Here is a 20,154-nt window from a genome sequence, read left to right as displayed (position 1 = left end):
AATGCCTGCCAAACGCACCCCAGCCCATTCTTATTCTTCTGATTATTTCACTCTCATGATCTGGATCAGCAGTCACTACCTGTCCTAAGTAGATGTATTCTCTTACCACTTCCAGTGCCTCGCTACCTATCGTAAACTGCTGTTCCCTTCCGAGACTGTTAAACATTACTTTAGTTTTCTGCAGATTCATTTTTAGTCCCACCCTTCTGCTCTGCCTCTCCAGATCAGTGAGCATGCATTGCAGTTGGTCCCCTGAGTTACTAAGCAAGGCAATATCATCAGCGAAGCGCAAGTTACTAAGGTATTCTCCATTTACTCTTATCCCCAATTCTTCCCAATCCAGGTCTCTGAATACCTCCTGTAAACACGCTGTGAATAGCATTGGAGAGATCGTATCTCCCTGCCTGACGCCTTTCTTTATTGGGATTTTGTTGCTTTCTTTATGGAGGAGTACAGTGGCTGTGGAGCCGCTATAGATATCTTTCAGTATTTTTACATACGGCTCGTCTACACCCTGATTCCGCAATGCCTCCATGACTGCTGAGGTTTCGACTGAATCAAACGCTTTCTCGTAATCAATGAAAGCTATATATAATGGTTGGTTATATTCCGCACATTTCTCTATCACCTGATTGATAGTGTGAATATGATCTATTGTTGAGTAGCCTTTACGGAATCCTGCCTGGTCCTTTGGTTGACGGAAGTCTAAGGTGTTCCGGATTCTATTTGCAATTACCTTAGTAAATACTTTGTAGGCAACGGACAGTAAGCTGATCGGTCTATAATTTTTCAAGTCTTTGGCGTCGCCTTTCTTATGGATTAGGATTATGTTAGCGTTCTTCCAAGATTCCGGTACGGTCGAGGTCTTGAGGCATTGCGTATAGAGGCTGGCCAGTTTTTCTAGAACAATCTGCCCACCATCCTTCAGCAAATCTGCTGTTACCTGATCCTCCCCAGCTGCCTTCCCCCTTTGTATAGCTCCCAATGCTTTCTTTACTTCTTCCGGCGTTACTTCTGGGATATCGAATTCCTCTAGGCTATTCTCTCTTCCACTATCGTCGTGGGTGCCACTGGTACTGTATAAATCTCTATAGAACTCCTCAGCCACTTGAACTATCTCATCCATATTAGTAACGATATTGCCGGCTTTGTCTCTTAACGCACACATCTGATTCTTGCCTATTCCAAGTTTCTTCTTCACTGTTTTTAGGCTTCCTCCGTTCCTGAGAGCCTGTTCAATTCTATCCATATTATAGTTCCTGATGTCCGCTGTCTTACGCTTGTTGATTAACTTAGAAAGTTCTGCCAGTTCTATTCTAGCTGTAGGATTAGAGGCTTTCATACATTGGCGTTTCTTGATCAGATCTTTCGTCTCCTGCGATAGCTTACTGGTTTCCTGTCTAACGGCGTTACCACCAACTTCTATTGCGCACTCCTTAATGATGCCCATGAGGTTGTCGTTCATTGCTTCAACACTAAGGTCCTCTTCCTGAGTTAAAGCCGAATACCTGTTCTGTAGTTTGATCCGGAATTCCTCTAGTTTCCCTCTTACCACTAACTCATTGATTGGCTTCTTGTGTACCAGTTTCTTTCGTTCCCTCCTCAAGTCTAGGCTAATTCGAGTTCTTACCATCCTGTGGTCACTGCAGCACACCTTGCCGAGCACGTCCACATCTTGTATGATGCCAGGGTTAGCGCAGAGTATGAAATCTATTTCATTTCTAGTCTCGCCGTTCGGGCTCCTCCATGTCCACTTTCGGTTATTCCGCTTGCGGAAGAAGGTATTCATTATCCTCATATTATTCTGTTCTGCAAACTCTACTAATACCTCCCCCCTGCTATTCCTAGTGCCTATGCCATATTCCCCCACTGCCTTGTCTCCAGCATGCTTCTTGCCTACCTTGGCATTGAAATCGCCCATCAGTATAGTGTATTTTGTTTTCACTCTACCCATCGCCGATTCCACGTCTTCGTAGAAGCTTTCGACTTCCTGGTCATCATGACTGGATGTAGGGGCGTAGACCTGTACAACCTTCATTTTGTACCTCTTATTAAGTTTCACAACAAGACATGCCACCCTCTCGTTAATGCTATAGAATTCCTGTATGTTACCAGCTATGTTCTTATTAATCAGGAATCCGACTCCTAGTTCTCGTCTCTCCGCTAAGCCCCGGTAGCACAGGACGTGCCCGCTCCTTAACACTGTATATGCTTCTTTTGGCCTCCTACCTTTTGGCCTCCTACCTTGATTGAAATGACTGACAGTGCTGCTTGCAACGTTTGCGGTGGCGAAGAGCACATCGAACATTTATTGGGCCACTGTCATCGACTTCAATCGGAAAGACAAGCACTCTATCTCATTGCGACAACTAGACGATCGGTCATTGTCCGTGCAGGCGATACTTGAAGACTGTCCCCATCGCTCATCGTCCCATACAGTGGTGCCACTGTCAGATGGGAAAAGGACTTAGCACCCGGAGCTGCCGCGTCCCAGAGCTTATATGTACTCATCAATGAAGCATTATTCGGTGCATTTACCCCGGCACTCCCCCTCTACCCGGGTTGACTAGGCGGGGGTCTTTGTTTCCGGCCAACGGTCCTTCCCGGACAAGGGGGCTGCTGGGGTACAGCACAACTGCGCTACTGCCCTACTGCACTCAACACAAAACAGCCATGTCGGTCATACAGGACGCGAGCCTGACAGACTTTCGGATTGCCTTAACACAAAGGAGATCAAGGCATACAACCATGGAGACCACCAAAGCCATCCGCGGAGCACACGACCACACGAGGGTGCGCCACGACCGGTTCCGGCTCTGGGTACCACTGAGGCAAACAATACCCCGTGGATCGACTGACACACACAGCCAAGTCGAGCGACTTTAGGAGCATGCATCATAACTTAATGGAGAGCTTTCCACTTGACTCATCAAAAATCACTGCAGCGCGTGCCCACACTTCGAGAAACTTCTTGTCACTCAGGTGGTGCCGCTCCCGAGTGAGATCGAACCAGACCTCCTTCCGTGCTTTCGCAAGCACTTCGTGGAGGCCCAGTGTCCGCCTCCCGAAACTCGCATCACAGCGTGCCAATCAAACTTGGTATGAGCACTCGACAACAAGAAGCACGAACTGGTTGATCGCCTGCTTCGGCAAGAGAGAGAGATGAAGAGGAAAGGCAGGGAAGTTAACCAGATATCAGTCTCCGGTTTGCTACTCTACACTGGGGATGGGAGATAGGGGTTCGAGATAGGAGATAGTGCTTCGGCAAAGGGTGCAAAAAGCGAACCGTCTGATATGGAACAGCTGGAAAGCTAAATAGACTAGCAATCCGCTGGAGAACAGCCGCGGCAAGCAAACACTGCGTAAAGATGTGAACCGAGTCCTCACGACCGCCACAAAAATGTCACACTCCATGAGCCGGGATGGTTGTGAAGGGCCTGTAACTCATCGGCAGGCCCTCTCGCGCCAAACGGTACATGAACGTAGCTCGCCTAACGTCGAGGAAATTGGCCTTAGTGAGCTTACAGCTTGGCCTGTGACAGGACAGATCGTACCTTTGGCAATGCGGGCGGATACCGGGGTGGGGATGTCGACTAGTTCTTGGATTGGAGTTGAAACTACGTCGATGCCGGGGTGAACCTTGCAGAGGCGTACCAGAGAGTTGGCAGCCTCCGCATAAATGGTGGACGGGGAACCTCAGCGAGGCACACAGTGAGAAAGTGTGCTTTGCAAAAACAAATATAGTCGGGTACTAAGTAGAAAAAGAAGTAAAGCTTGGAGTTAGGCGCATATAGGAGTTAAGAACGACCTGGATCCACCTGACGTGTAGTGCAGTAGCCACGATGCCCAGGTCATGAATTCCGAGTCCTCCCTTTTCCTTGAGCAACTTAAGCACCTGCCGAGCAACACACAGGCCACGTACGTGAGAAAAGAAAACAAAAGTGAGGCAAGGATTGTCACTCGGGCTGTCAATGGACATGACAAGGAGCCGAATTCTTGAATCCTGGCTTCAAGCTTCTCCTTAGCTTGCCGCCAGTTTTCAGGAGACAGACCGTCTGGATTGAATAGGAAATCTAGAATACTCAACGGTATCTTCCCGGGTAGACCATGAACGGGCTGCGGACTGGACGGAGTGGAGTTCAAGTACATGGCTGCACTTTTCGACCTATTCAACTTTGCACCACTCGCCCTGCAGTAACTTTCCATGACATCAAAGACGGTGCAAGATGATGCCTCGTGCAGGACGTCAATAGACATGTCGTCTGTATAGGCAAAGAGTGCAACCGTAGGCGAACCTGGTGGGAGTAGGAACCTGCCAACTCTATTGGAGCAGGACAACCTCTGCAGAAGCGGTTCAAAAGCGAGTATGTAGAGGGCAGGCGAGAGAGGATCCCCCTGCCATACACCACACCCCACAGTGAAAGCTTCCGAGACGCAATCCTGTATGAGAACAGCAGAAGTCGGTCGAGAATACAAAGCTTGGACCATTCGCCGAAAACCCATGCTAAAGCCAGCCTCATCCAAAACCCGAAAAAGGTGCCTGTGGCTAATGATATCGAAAACCTTTTCCTCATAGAAGGCGCAGAGAATACCTGGAAGTTCCCTGGCATTTGCCCACAGGAGAAGGTCCCCGACTGCTAAACCGGAAAGTTGAGCCATGGCAATTTTGTCTTTTTTGAAGGCGACTAGCCTGTGTGAACGCTTTTGAGTTGGTGAGGCCCTCCACGCGAGTGTGGTACGGGGAAGGGAGAATAGAAAGATGAGCTAGAGAGAGGAGTGGGGTGAGGAAAGACGCTGTGAGTTCGCGCACGCGCGTGGAGGGCCTCACCAACTCAAAAACTAAAGAGAGCCCTGGACACTGCGGCTGCCTACTTGTGCCGCGTCGGCCTTACCATCTCGGCCAGGAAGACCGAGGCTTTGCTGCTGCATCCCAGAGCAGCAGCCCACCGCTCAGCTGCCCGGCTGCGCATTGACCATCGGCTGACCTGGCTGCCGGCTACCAAGGCCATGTGCGCCCAGACGCTTAGGGTCCGCAAGGCGATCTCACAGCTCACAAGGTTGTACCACCAGGTGGGCCCTGAAGCTCTTTGAAGCTGCAGCCACTTCACGGCTACTGTATGCCCTCCCTCTTGTGGCGCTGCCCCCACCCCGCCTGCGGAAACTGGAGCTGCAGCACCGGTCAGCAATACGGCTCTGTCTTGGCGTTTCCCGAACCTCACAAGTGGCCGCCACTCCTGCTGAGGTAGGTACCTGGCCCCTGTCACTACTCTTCCTGCAACAGGGGCTACGATACACTGATCGCCTACACCATGCCGCAGATGGTCAAGCACTCCTGACCCGCCTACGCTCCCGGCCAGCATCACACATGGGACGGCTGTGTGGCCTCTATAAGGAAGTCATAGGGGACACGCCTGCAAACGCTGTAGATGTACAGGCTGCAGCCTCGCCCACCACAGTGACCACCAGTCCCTATCTCGACGGAGCTGCCAAGTATCTCGAAGAACCGTTCCCCAACATGTGCCCTACAGCAGACGGCAGCCTCTCTCCTCCAAGAGAGACTTGGGAACCCCCTCCACATCTTCGTCGATAGATCCGTGATACCGGAGACGGGCTCATCCACAGCAGCCTGCGTTGCACCGGCCCTACAAAAGAGTAAACTGTGCCGTCTACCGGGACATGCAAGCTCTACCGCAGCAGAGCTAGCAGGACTCCACCTTGCTGTGGACCTACTGGCAGAGGAGCTACCAGCGACCCCGGCAGCCATCTTCTGCGACTCCAAGGCGGCGCTGCTCTGCTGGCAGAGCCCTGACAGGGCTAGCCTTGGGGTAGCGCTGCTCTCTTCAAGACTGACGGCCCTTCAGGACGCAGGATGCTCACTATCCCTGCATTGACTACCGGCTAACGTGGGGATCCCGGACAATGAAGAGGCGGATACTCTTGCAAAGAGTGTCCACCACTCAAGCGTCCCCATCAGCCCTGCTGTAACGGCCGCAGACTTCTCGAGACACAGGCTGCGCCGGCACATCATCGCCTGCCACCCGGACAAACGGGTATCCCTGGGCTGGCCTCCACGGCCTCTTCCACAGCACGGCCTCCCACGAAGGGATGCCTCGTTGCTGCTCCGACTGCAAATTGGCTGCTATTGGACGGCAGCCCGCCGGCACCGCCTTGGGAAAGCCGCCTCGCCAGCTTGTGCCTCCTGCGGTGAACCAGAGACTCTGGAGCACCTCCTGCTGGCCTGCCCTGCTCACCTGCAGCACCGCGGCTGACTTCTGCAGGAGTTCCACCGCCTGGGGCTACCATGTTCACGACAGGAAGATATCCTCTTCCCCTGTCGTAATCAGCTACCAGCCTTCCTAAGTGTCGTCGAGTACCTCGACTCGTCGGGGCTCTCAGCGAGACTATAGGAAGTTTCTACAAAGACGGATAGCCTAACGGCCGTCCCACCACCTCGGGCTTCCTGATCCGCCACAACTTCGCTTCTGCTGGGCCACCTCCTATACGGTCTACCACCAGCCTACTCCTCCGGTCGAATCCACTGGGCCCTCCCGGCCGGGCTGCTCTGATGCTGCTAGGGCGACTCTCTACATTTCTCCCTCCAAACCTCTCTCTCCTTTACACCCATCTCCACCACCCTGCTGGCGCTGAGCCGTGCTCCCGCATTGGTTGCAGAAAATAGTGCTATCCTTTCCTCCTTTCCCCACAAGAACCACCACTCCCGTCCCACAGTGTAGGGTAGGCAACCAGACACATTTCTGGTCAACATCTCTGACTTCTCTCATTCTTTCCTCCTCCTCCTGGTAAAGCTATGATTTGTTCTTTTTTGTTCTTGTTTTTAATATATAACTTAATAATAATATAAACTAAAGCGCCACTACAGGAGTATTTAAAGAAAACGCAGAGCGGTATAGAACGACTGAAAGTTGAGCAAGCTGGTAGGGATTTTTGGCTGCGCTGGACGACGCAGGAATGCTTGAATGTAGCACTTTTCTTTTCATTTTTTTTTAGAATTATTTAGCATCAGACTGGGCAGAGTTTATACAATGTGCTGGTTTCTGCGCAGCATAACGTTGTAAAGACGACCGCTGTAGTAAGCCGCAGTAGAATTGATATAAGAGAACAATAAGCGATATTAGTTCAGTGCCCCCTGAAAGGACTCAGCCAACAAGAGTCCAATTTCCCTTTTTTTTTTTTTTTCAGTGCGCACGCTCACTGCCACGTTTTAGTTGTTTTCAACGCTTTTTCTTTTTCCCCCGATCCTGCTGGTGCTTACAAGCCAAGCAGTTCTCGGATTATTGCATTACGCTCCTCCAGGCTGAACTTTCCTGCAGCGGGTCTCGCGTCTCGCATGCAGTCTGCAAGGACAGGTCAGCGTTGCCCTTGGAGGTGGGATGCTGCAACCTAGGGAAAAAGACAGCTTCGCAGGCCGACAGAGGGAACGTTGTCCTCGAGCAAAAGAGAAACGGGGTGGTGCGCGGAGCGAGCGGAAACGGCGCCTCAAGCGGAGGAGAGGAGCCTTGACACGCACCGACGCGCTTTCCTCTGCGGGGCTGTTTGTGCTCGTGACGCGAGCGTCAGTGAGCGCGGCAGCAGCAGCTGGGAGAGAGAGAGAATCCGACTGTAGGCGATCAATAGAGGGCCCAGTGTCCGGGACATGTGCGCCAAAAGCGACAGTGGTGGGGTCTTCGGAGGTGCCCCCCTTCCACCATCGTACTCCTAGGGAGAACTCGGTGCCCGCTTCCCCAGGCGGGTGGTGCAACAACGATCCGGGCCGCGGGAGAACGTGTGGCGAGGGTGCGCCTTGCAGGCGGCGCTGAGGGCGAGGGGTGTTGTTGCCAAACCGTGCGGCGACCGACCCCGGACTGCAGCAGTTGGGCGTCCCCTATGCTGGTGCGCTGCTCGCTGTGGACGTTGCTGCTGCCTTTCCCTGCCACCGCACCGCTCGGATTATTACCGCCGTTTGTCGGGATACTTGCCTTCTGAAAAGGGTGAGTGCACGCTGTTCTTTCTTTCTTTCTTTTAGTCAATTTAATTATCACCAAGCAACTCTGAAGACGAGCGAAAATCAGCCGTGACTTCGATCGACTGTGGTGCCTTAGTTTCGGGGTGACCTCACCCACGAGCACCTCCACGATTTCTGTTACTTGCACGACGATTTTCACTTCTGCATCGTTCAGCCTTCTTATTCTTAAAATTAAATGTTCCCATACATACATACATACATACATACATACACACACACACACACACACACACACACACACACACACACACACACACACACACACACACACACACACACACACACACACACACACACACACACACACACACACACACACCACACATCGTATGGGTTGATTGAATCAGCAGTTTCCTCCAACTCTTTGAACAACTTTCCAGGCTCTGGCCGTGGCCAGAAAATTCGAACATTCAGTAGAAGTCGCGCAGCCAGAACTGGTGGGTATTGTAGCTGGCATGCATTTTGTTCCTCGAGTCCGACGCGCCGTACCTCGCGCGTCGGCTCGTGTGCACCACCCCTACGGTAGGAAAGAAAACGCGCTGTGGCCCCGCGGCGCTGCCAAGTTTAGTCGCGGGGTCGTGGCGGCCGCGGGATACCTTTTGTGTTTGCGCACGAGGAAGGCCAGACGTCACGTGGCCTGCGTGCCGAACGGGCTGCGGCCGCTGTAAGTGCATGCCATTCGCGCTCGGCGGCAAGTCAAAAGTGGCCGCGCGGCTCGGCGTCGGGGCTGCTGCCCGCCGAATGCGGAGAGCCAACGCCCGATATCGAGCGGCGAGTGCGGACCGGAAGCGGGCGGGCCGCGTGTTTACAGTTTGAGCGCTCCAGCCAACGGCCTGCCTCAGAAAGGTCGCGGCCGATCGATAACACTGAACGTGAGCGCACGGGTACGTGTGTGTGCACACAGCTTGTGCCTGTACGCACGAACGGCGTGAATAAAGCCGCATCTTTGTTATGCATGTGGCCGACCGGGAGACAAAGAGCGACACATTGAGCGTAAAAAAAAAAAAAAAAAAATACGCGCTTTCGTGTCGCGCACATGTCGACTCACTGCTGATCAGTCCGTTGGGCCGCGGGCAAGGAAACGAAACAATAGTCGCGGCTGCTCGGTTTATGTCGCGAGCTTGGAACGGTGATGCGTGTAGTTTCGCTGAAACGGGAACAGTGCAAAAGGCAGAGAAGGAGACATATATGACGAAGGCAAAGGTAACCATCGCTTTGCTATCAGCAAGGACAGGAAGGTATTGAGAAGGGTGCACCGTGAATGCGCCGAATACGGCGGTCCATCAATTAAATTAGCAAGACCCTTGAATTATTTCCGTTTGCGACGCACAAAGCATTCTGACTCCTTGTTTGTTACCGACAGAAATATCAGAGGACAGTCATTCCACCAAAGCATTCATTCTGGAGGGTCTTGTCAAGTTTCATGTTGTTGAAAGCTTGAATTCATGGGACTAGTAGTGAAGAATACAGCGCCAAACTAAACATACTTGCTCCTGAGCACAGCGTACGCACGCTGAAGGCGAGCCTCTCCTCCCTCCTCTAACCATGTGCACATGAAAAACGAAGTGCGGAAGACGTCCCCTCTGAAAGAATGCCTTACATGCATGGCTAATTTAGTTCTTAGTAAGTGTACGCTTACCGGTACCTGCAGTGGTGGTGCACTTGGCTGCAGATGTGAATATTCAACAAAATATCATGTGTGGTATGGCAGCGCCATAATCGTGTAAAGACAGAGCCGCAGTGTATACAGACGAATAGCGAACGTTCCTAAAAAGGATGCTGTCTATTGCACAATACTAACCATGTAAATGTTAATTTTATACATTCTTGCCGATTATTAGCCACTGTTCGTATCGGCAGCATATAGATCGGCTCATATCAGTACTGGTTTCAACATTATCATGGTAGACTGCGGGACATAATCACCGAGGGCTTCCGCTTTTTCTTCTTTTTCCTCCCTTTCTCTCAAGGCACTGTATACCCAAAGCGTCTGCGAGCCTCCGAGATGGTGTTTCTCATTATTTATATCTGAGGTCGATTGCCCGTATACTATACAAGTCTGTAGCTCTAGTTGCCACACATTCCACCATATATCCGGTTTTCTTTTCTTTCTCGTTTTTTTTCTTTCTCCTTTTTTTTCTTTCTCTTTTTTTGTTTTGTCTGGAAAAAATGATCGTATTCCGCAATATGCTTAGCATGACCGCGCTTCGGGAGGCTGCATATTACTAAGCTTCCGGACTTCCCATGAGCTCGGCTATACCGTGTGTCCCGGATATTGTTAGTCGAGCTAGAAAAAAAAAGTATTAAAACATGGTGCAAGATACAATCATAAGATCTACGGTGTTCTGTCGGCAGAGCTACCGAACAAAAGAGAAACTACTACCGAACATCACAGGTCTTAAAAGTGCATCGTGTGTGTGTGTGTGTGTGTGTGTGTGTGTGTGTGTGTGTGTGTGTGTGTGTGTGTGTGTGTGTGTGTGTGTGTGTGTGTGTGTGTGTGTGTGTGTGTGTGTGTGTGTGTGTGTGTGTGTGTGTGTGTTTTGAAGCTTCATTTGTTATTGTTGTTGTTGTTGTTGTTGAGCAGCTTGGCTAACGCTAGCTGGGACGCCCTATATAGGTGAGCGTACCGCCGCATTCGTTGTGTCTCAAGGAAACGAGACCTTCCTTTTGGTTGCCCGCAGCGGTTGCTTAGTGGCTATGGTGTTGTGCAGCCAAGCCCGACGTCGCGGGATCGAATCCCGGCCCCGGCTTTCGCATTTCGATGGGGGCGAAATGCAAAAACACCCGTGTTTTAAAGAACCCCAGTTGGTCCAAATTTCCGGAGTCCCCCACTACGGCGTGCCTCATAATCAGATCATGGTTTTGGTACGTAAAACCCCATAATTTAATTAACTTCGTTTTGGTTAATGGACTCAGGCCGTCCACATCGCTCCATGGCCATTCGTTCACGTCCCCTCGATATTTGTTACCGTTTCACGGATACCATCCATGTGTAAAAATCATGGTTTGGCCAGAATAGTGAGTCTTCGCTTACAACTGAGCCTTTTCCTTTAATTAATGCATCCTTGCAACGATCGCACTTGACCGTGTCGCTGGCGCAAATCAGCTCACGCACATTAAAAAGCAGTTAGCCGAAGCATGCAAGCGATTGCCTGAAAACCGCGTCACGCTGCATCACTCGCGATGAGGATTTGAGTTGTGCCATGGATTCAACTTTGGCTGCATTTCCGTGTGCTGTTAGCAGAGTCAGATCCACCGCGCATCCATGAAGCCAGAGAGAGCTAGCTTATGCACAATTGTCTTACAAGTGTGCTGGTTACGATTAGCCATGCCTCGCAAAACGAGGAGAAGCAGTAACTTGTCAAAATATACCCGCGAGGATGCTTTCATGCGCCCATAATAAACACGCTTACAGTCGCTCTGCAAAATGGGTGTGTTGCGTCATGTAAGAACATTATCAAAGGAATTATTTCCAGCATCTTGCACACTTGGCTTGCAGCATCCAGTTTTGGCAGAGTTACGGCACAGTTGGACCTGTCTAGCCGGAATTGCGTGTGTAGTCTTAAGAAAAGTAACATGTTGTTACACCTATGTAGAAGGAGATACGAATTTTCTGTCATATTGATCCGATAACTTCATAAGTATTGGTAGTGCAGGTACAAGCTGCTGCGCTAAACACTAGTGATTTTTAACATTGAAAAGGAACTGCAACTAACGTCAACATGCTGGTCAACTGTATATTTATGTTAGCAAGTGCCTATAACGACTGCACAGCTACTTTAATTCTTCACAAGAACCGCGCAATGATGCCGATCAATAAATGGGTCAGCCATTTCTCCAATGCTATTCACTGCATGCTTAGAATTATTCAAGCTGTTAGACTGGAAAGTATAGGAGTGAGGATCAACGTAGAATATTTCAGCAACCTGCTGTTTGCAGATGGCATTTTCCTGTTCACCGACACTGGGGATGAATTGCAACAGATGATTGAGGACCTTAACCGAGAAAGTGTAAGAGAAGCGTTGAATATTAATTCGCAGAAGACAAAGGCAATGTTGAGTAGCCTCGCAAGGGAACAACAATTCATGATCCCAGGTTGGTCTCTAGAGTCTGGGCTGTGGTACGTTTATCTAGGTCAATTACTCACAAGAGACCCTGATCATGGGACGGCAATTTATGGAAGATAAAAATTGGTCGGTTCGCATACAGCAAGCTTACGAAATCGTGACCGGCAGCTTACCGCTATACTTGAAAAGAAACGCGTACAAGCATTGCATTCTACCGGTCCTAACATAGGGGGCTGAAACTTGGAGGTTGACAAAGAAGCTCGAGAACAAGTTAAGGACAGCGCAAAGAGCGATGGAACGAAAAATATTAAGCGTAACATTAAAGGACAGGAAGAGATCGGTGTGGATAAGAGCGCAAACGGGGATAGCCGATATTCTAGTAGAGATTAAGAGGACAAAATGCAGTTGGGCAGGTCATGTAATGTGTAAGCCAGGTATACTGGTGGTCCACAAGAATTGCATGATGGATGCCGAGGGAATGGAAGCGCACTCGATGTCGGCGGAGAACTAGGTGCTGTGATGAAATGAGGAAAGTTACAGGCATATATCGAGAGAGAGTGAGAGAGAGAGAGAGAGAGCGAGAGAAACAATCTTTAATAGGTGTTGGAGATGTTTTCCTGCAAAAACGCCTGGCAGACTACTGCAGATGACGAAGATGACATATGAAACTATGCAGTCATACAAATTACGCATGTGCACAACACAAAGCACACACAGCCACAAGTAAATATAGGGTGTCTGATGGAGCCCAGTGTCTCTGAGAAAAGTTAAGAGTGCCTTCGGCGTGCTCAAAGTGCTACCAGCGCTACTCCAAGGTCAAATACACGGTGCAACTCTTAAGGACCTACCACGTAAAGTTATAAGGCAGATTTCAGACTAGGTTTTGAGAGACCGCTTAGCGTGTGCAGATGTATAAAACATTATCCTAATTATCACAGACATTGTATTCACATGCATGGAGTCTACAGACCCAAATCAAGGGCAATTGGAAATCGCCGGGAGAGGCATTCGTTCGCAATATACACAAAACTAGGTTGTTGATGGGGGAGAATATGATGACTGTTCAAATTTCTTTGTACCGGTCAGAAACTCACGATTGTTAGTTTATCAACGTGGAGAGGCAGAACATTGTACAAATTGAGCATCGGGACTTCATTACAAAAAACAAAAGAGGGAGAGAGAGAGAGAATGATACACATGCGCAGCTACACCGTATCACCTCTATCAGTAATAATTGTGCAAATATCATAGGAATAAAACATTGCATAAGTCAAGCAGAGCCTGCTATACTGTATGCATAGTCAAAGCGCAATACATCGACAATAAGCGAACGCCTAATCACAGTGCAGATTACCATAAGGTATGTGCAGTAAATACACACAAAATGAAATTGTCCCGCCATTCCGGCCCTGCGAAATTGGATGTCCAGCGAAGCTGTTGAAAACCTCCACTACAACAGGTAAAGGGGTGGGTAATGCTTTATTGCTCGAGAGTAATGGGAGTAATGATAATTTTGGCAGCACGCTGCCACTGGTCGTATTGCCGTTTCTTTTCCCTTACCGCTCCTCGTATTCACGCTGCTCCTCGGGAGTCACTAACTATGCGTTGCCTTCCCATAGCGCTGCTGCAACAAGAATGAACTCAGCTGCTAGGCTGTTTCCTTTATATATGAAAAGCTAGTGACGTCACTCCCCACGTCGCAAGTAGCCGTCGCCGCGGCAGCTTGGGCAACAGTAACCTTTACCGGGAAACGTATGCGGAGAGCGTTACGTATTTCGCTTTGTTATGAGGAGCGCTTTATCATCAGTTATGTGGTTCGGATGATTGTTGTGTTTGTTCTTTATTGAAGCGTATGCTGTTCTGTATGTTGTATGCGTGATTCCAAAGAATGTATGCACTGTTCGCTTCAATGCAAGTTGCATACAAGCCGCATACTTCAGGTTGCGACGAAGCCTCTTACATTTCTCCCGGAGATTCTGGGAGTCTTCGGGTGGCACTGGAGTTATTCGGGTGTTTGCTATCGGTGGTACTTAAGCTAACGGAAAGTTCTCTAAATGTATTTATTAGTCGAGGAGGCATCATACCTGTTGTTCGTAGTAAATAAGTTAAGGGAATCAGAGGGCCTGTGGAGTCTGCAGCTTTCCTCCCTTCCTTCTTTCCTATTTTTCATCACCACACAGTGGACAACGTCATACTCCGTGTCATCATGAGAACTTGGAATTTTGATGCCGCGGTCGTTGGGGCGGTGCTCGGCGTTTTGGAGGAGCGATATATATATATATATATATATATATATATATATATATTTCGACATAGGCAGTCTGTCCAATGCCGAAGAAAAACGAGCTCGTTTACTACACCTGGGCGACCGTAATGCAACACTATTATCAGTATCGGCATAATCCAACTTTTTATTACACAGCCTCCAGGATCGGCCCGCATTACACACAGCACTAAAAACCTTTGCCAACACGCTTATCGTGCACTGGCATGAGGATCGGCACACGCATGTCTTTGGCTGGCAAGGGCGAGTTTAAGTTTCGAGCGCTTCCTCACAGGCCTTGCAGAGACACTAAACGTGAACATTAAGTTTTAATGGGTACTACTAAATATTACGCCGCCAAAGACGGGTGGTGACGCCGCCCTGAAGTTTCAGCACCAGCTCGCCGTGCCGTCATGAATTTTGGCAGCGTCTGCTCGAGTCTAGATAACTAACTGTTTATCGCGAAGGCTCAAGCTGGCATGGTTCGAAACGTTTTTCCCGCGCCAGAACGACCCAGATGAGAGAGAATAATCTGAAACCCGTGACGTCACGCTGAAGCACCCTGCGCTGAGGCTTCGCCGCGAAATCTGACAGTAATAGGGAAGTTCGGTCTTCATTTTCTCCAGGTTTCATCAACATTCTCGCGCCAAATAAACTAATATGAGTGCTGAAAGAAGTCTTTACCAGTCTAAACTGATTCAATGGTGTTCTTCGGTGTCCCATGAAAGTGACCATGTCTCAAGCACCACGAAACACGCCGAACGAGCTGTCGCCAATTGAGCTGGCGTAAACAGTTCTCGGTGTGCTGAACAACGAGTGGGCTGGCGACGGCGAGGCTGTTGCAACGAGAGTAGGCGGCTTAACTTGTGGAACGGCCCCAAGACCACTTGCCACCCCCCGAAGTTGGGCATTTCTTCGGCTTGATGCAAGGATTCCTGCGTGCCTGGCCATGGGAAGGCGTTCGCCATCCGGATGTTTGCAAGGCATGTTGCCGGGGGGGAGGGGGGGGGGGGAGCGAAGCGGGGGAGCGATGGATGGATCATCACCCCCAAGCGACAGCGTTCACGTTAACGCAGTGTGGGAGAAGTGGGTTCCCAGAAATGCGCCCAACGGCGATGTTCGACTGTTTATACAGAACCCTGTATGCTGCCATTTATTATGAGAACGAAGAACACCGGCAAAGCAGTTCTCACGCTGATCTTTCTGCGGGGGCGGACGAAGGCGGGAGCGATCGGTGATCTCCAAGAACCAATTATTGTTGCGGTCTTGCCGTGGGAGAGATTGTTGCCAAGTCTGAGACCAATGAACAACTCCTGGAAAGGACTGCACCCAAGCTCAAGACCAATGAACAGCTGCTGGGAAAAAGTAATGCCAAATTCCGGACCAGTGGACAAATTCTGGGAAAGGAGAACTGTCCGTTGGTTAGACATTACTGTGCACTGTAGTATGAAATAATAGAGAGAGGATCCAACCTTTGTGAGGAAGAAAGGGAGAATAAAGATCTCACCAATTTCCATGCTTGTCCGGAAAGGTCTCCTAATTGAGCCAAGCTTGGCAGAACAGAAGCAGTGGTGCGAATAGGAGTCTCGGAGCGCAAATTGAATTACGTATAGTACCATCTAGTACCAATCGCATAAAGCTTCACAAATTGCGATAGCAATTATACGAAGGTTCCAAGTGAATTTCCGCAGTCGGCGTCACCGTGATGTTCTGTATAAAGTCCAAGAGCGATGGCGTCGCGTCCGCGCGCCGTATGCAGTAGGTACGAGCGAAAGCTTGCGAGGCTGAGCCTAGAAGGATACTGGCTTGATGCGGCGGTGTCTTTTCGCGCTCGCATAGGAGGACGGCGGGGGTGCGCGCAAGGGGAAGTGGGAGCGGGGAAAGTGTGTGCGCTAGGAGTGGGGGGGGGGGGGGGGGGGGGTGCAGGTTAGTGCGCGTCTCCTCTTCTACTTCAGCTGCGGTGGCTGAGCCTGGCCGCGTGCGTCTTATTTTGGAGGAAATCTGCGCTGGGGTCGAAATCTAGCCGACCTGATTTAGCTGATGGCTTCGTGTGCACTCTGTTCTCGCGCGTCTAATTCACGTTAAAGCGAGAGGGGCACGAAGGGGAATTCGCTCGCCGCTGCTACTTCTGTTCATCACGCCTGCGTTCTGACAGCTACTTTCTGCAGTCATCGAGTGAGATGTGTTCGTGTCTGTCTGTGCGCGCGTGACAATGTGCTTGTTAATTCAGATAGTAAGCGAATTTTTACAGCAGCTTATGCAGCTGATAAAACCACTAACCTTACTTCGTAAAGCTGTCTAATAATTTGCTATCGCAATCAATACTTCGCCTTTCGAGCGAAACTGTGACTTTGCTGACTCCATGACACAATATTTTCGCACTGCGACAACTCCTCTCACTGTGTTCTTCGTCCATAATTTTATCATTGTGTAAAATACGAGTCTGCACTTGATGGGCCAGGTATTTTTCATGAACACCTTGGTAGTCTCGCAACCCTCGCAGCTTTTGGCGTCATAAACAGTGACTCGCTATAGTAATTCCAGACGTTTAGAGGTCACCACCTCTTTTTCGCTCGACGTGAACTGCGAACAACGCTTCGCTGAAGATAACGTGCCAACTTAGCAATATGCCTACCAACGCCACTCAACTTTTTAGACTCGTACCACTTAGAGAAGCATCTGTGAGTGTATCGTCCGTATTCGACAACGACGTAGAAAAAAAGGTTCATTTCAAACCACAATAACCAACGCTAAAATATACAGAAACATGACTCCACTAGAATTTCTTAATAGGGGCCATAAGCGACTGCTGCGCGTGCAAAGTCAGCAGCATATGTTAGCGGGAGCGTTAGGCATAACCTTCGAACAAGGCAGACGACATCGGCTGAGATGTATACGAATATACCGTATGTTTCTCCGAAGATCTTAAGCAATTTTTAATAATCACCTGTGGTAGATAGCCCAATCATAAATCTAGAGCTTTGTTTAACGGGCGGCCATTGTTTGCACACAAGAAAATCGAAAAGCATGTTTGACTAATTATCAAAACTGCACTAATTAAGGTTTTATCTAATTACCTTACGGCATACATTGCAATTTACAAATTGTTGCCGGGGAGTTCGCAAGTCGGATCTGCTTGGAATGAATTCTCAGGATGACGCCAGTTTGGATATATAAATTAGCGAACTTTTCGAAGAGACATATTGGCGGTCGAATTACTTTTGTGCTTCAATGCATAAACCGGCGTTTTGTTGAAGAAGTGGAATAACAGTACATTTTACCACAAGTTTGGGGCCGCATGTCGAATATTATATTATCAACAGAATACGTTTCAAGTGGATATGCCTTGCGGTCTCACCGGCTACAACTTGTATATTGGAAAGTATGCCGTAAGGCAATTAGCTAGAGAGTTGATTAATCAATTTTGGATAATTACTTGATTGCGCATCTTTTATTTATCGTCCAAGTAATGTTCACCTCTTTGAGTGGATCAGCTCAAGAATTGGAATTGTGCTATCTGCCACAGGCGATTTTTAAATATTGCTCAGTATCTTCGCAGAAACACCTGGTATACGGGGTGTTTCAGCGAACACTTTGAAAAATCTTTAAAAGTTGCCTGTGGCAGATATCACAATTCTAGTTCATGAGCTGCTCTACTCGAAGCAGCGGGTAATACTTGCACAAAAAATTTAGATGCAGAATCGACTAACTAATAAAAATTCACTAATTAAGTGTTCAACTAATTACATTATGGCCCATATTGCAATTTACAAATTCTAGCCGCGGAGTTCGCAAGGCGGGTCCCCTTGGAACGAATTTTCAAGATGACACCTGTTTCGAGATATAAATTCCCGAACTTTGCGGAGACATGCATTGGCGTTCCATTTAATTTATTAACAAAACGTCGTTTTATGCACTGAAGCACACAAGTAACTGGAACGCCAATGCATTTTTCCGCAAAGTTCGGGAATTTATTTCTCGAAACTGGTGTCGTCCTGAGAATTCGTTCCAAGTAGATCCGCGTTGCGAAGTCCACTGCTATAATTTGTAAATTGCAATATGGGTCATGCGATAATTAGCTAAAACGTAATTAGTGCATTCTTGTTAATTAGTCAATTTGGCATTTCAATTTTTTGTGCGCCGCTTCGAGTAGACCGGCTCATAAACTATAATTGAGCTATCTGCCACAGGCAACGTTTAAAAAGTTTTGAAAGTGTTCGCTGAAACACCCTGTATGTGAGGCTACATACGTACACAGTACGCATGTTTGACCTGTAGGAGTTTTCAAGTTATTTCGAGGGAGAAATGAAGGAGGCACGAGTTCTTGTGCCCGTGCAAGCTTGTATTGCGAAATGTTCACTCAGTGACCGATCTCTTCCGACGACTTTTGGCAGGTTGTTCTTGTCGACGTTGTCAGCGCGGCAGCGGCCGAACTGCGAGTACGCCCACCTGTATTTTCACTAATTGTATCGCTCTAACGAGGACAAACCCACGCTAAAGAAGACGGGACAAGCGCTGCCTGACCCTTAGGTATTCTGCCGGCGCTCTTGTCTGCTCACTATGGCAGAATGGCGTGCGCCATGTGACACTGTCTCCGAATGACTCGGCCGATCGTCGGCGCCGGTGCCGTGCACCAGTGGCGTGCTTGCCTTGTGGTACGAACTGCTAGGAAGCTCGACTACAATAATGGATATTTATGCGCCGCTGCCTGCGGCTCTTGTGTTATCATTATTACGCCATTATCACGCCTCGCGGCCCCTGACGTGATAGGCTGCATATCAACACGGCGGTTTGTGGCAGTGGGAGAGTCTTGGAGTTCATAGTGCGAGTGGAATTTTTTATTCTTTAATAATCTGATTCTACAGAGCTCTAAAACTACCTTGGGGGAACGTGCTCCTATATATCACATTGCAATGTAAAGCTCCAACGTGTCGGTTGGCCATACCCTGGCACCTTTATTTTTAGAGCTCGCGAAGGCACCGCAGAGCGCTCTGTCGAACTGCATGGTGTAAGCTCAACCATGAACAATCACCGAGGTAGTTCATTACAGGTTGCCAGCATACTGATTAGTGGTTTCGATTGGTCGATTGATGAATTCATCGTGTTATAGATCGTGAACTAAACTACGGGCCGTGAGTTGTGGCACGCTGTTGATGTTCGCCATCAGGAGCTTCTTAATTAAGGACTCGTCATCTTGCGCGCGCGCGCGTGGGTGTGTGCGTGTGCGTGTGTGTGTGTGTGTGTGTGTGTGTGTGTGTGTGTGTGTGTGTGTGTGTGTGTGTGTGTGTGTGTGTGTGTGTGTGTGTGTGTGTGTGTGTGTGTGTGTGTGTGTGTGTGTGTGTGTGTGTGTGTGGCTGCGGGCATACAAGCGTCGCACGTTCGTGTCGCTGACATTTACAAAGAACTGTATCCCTCCATCTGAAGTGGAATAACTGCGCTATTGTATCTGTAAATCGACATTTCCATCGTGAAGTTTTAAAAAAAAACGCGATTTTGGAACGCATTTAAAAGTGTCACCAGAGTCTGTATACTTATCACCATGATTACGACGACCTTTACGTTACAAGGACGCTCACTCCGCGCACAGAACCTGCTCATCGGAAACGGCGCTTGCCCAGTCAGCGCGCCTTCTGTTTTATTCTCGCTCTCTCTTACTTTCACAATTGTGCAATATTTGGTGCAACAACGGCAGTCTCGTATTTCTTGCACATATTTATCAATCCTCGCATTACTCCGGCGCCTAATTCATTGTTCATGCATGCTCAGTCTCAGCTTTGTCCCAAGGAAACTATACCGCTGTC

General features: G+C 49.1%; 1 long non-coding RNA gene across 1 annotated transcript in view; it reads left to right on the top strand.

Annotated features, from left to right (window-relative positions):
* The first annotated feature begins 6,208 nt into the window (after window positions 1–6,208).
* Window positions 6,209–20,154, top strand: part of LOC129380558 (uncharacterized) — a 90,325-nt gene continuing 76,379 nt past the window's right edge. The window contains exon 1 of the long non-coding RNA XR_008608696.1: window positions 6,209–7,988. This is a non-coding gene — a long non-coding RNA (uncharacterized lncRNA). The remainder of the gene's footprint in view (window positions 7,989–20,154) is intronic.

Source organism: Dermacentor andersoni, chromosome 1 (assembly GCF_023375885.2).
Source record: "Dermacentor andersoni chromosome 1, qqDerAnde1_hic_scaffold, whole genome shotgun sequence".
NCBI classification, from domain to species: Eukaryota; Metazoa; Arthropoda; class Arachnida; order Ixodida; family Ixodidae; genus Dermacentor; species Dermacentor andersoni.
Note: the sequence above shows the minus strand (reverse complement) of the source record. Positions and strands in the feature narration are given on the sequence as shown.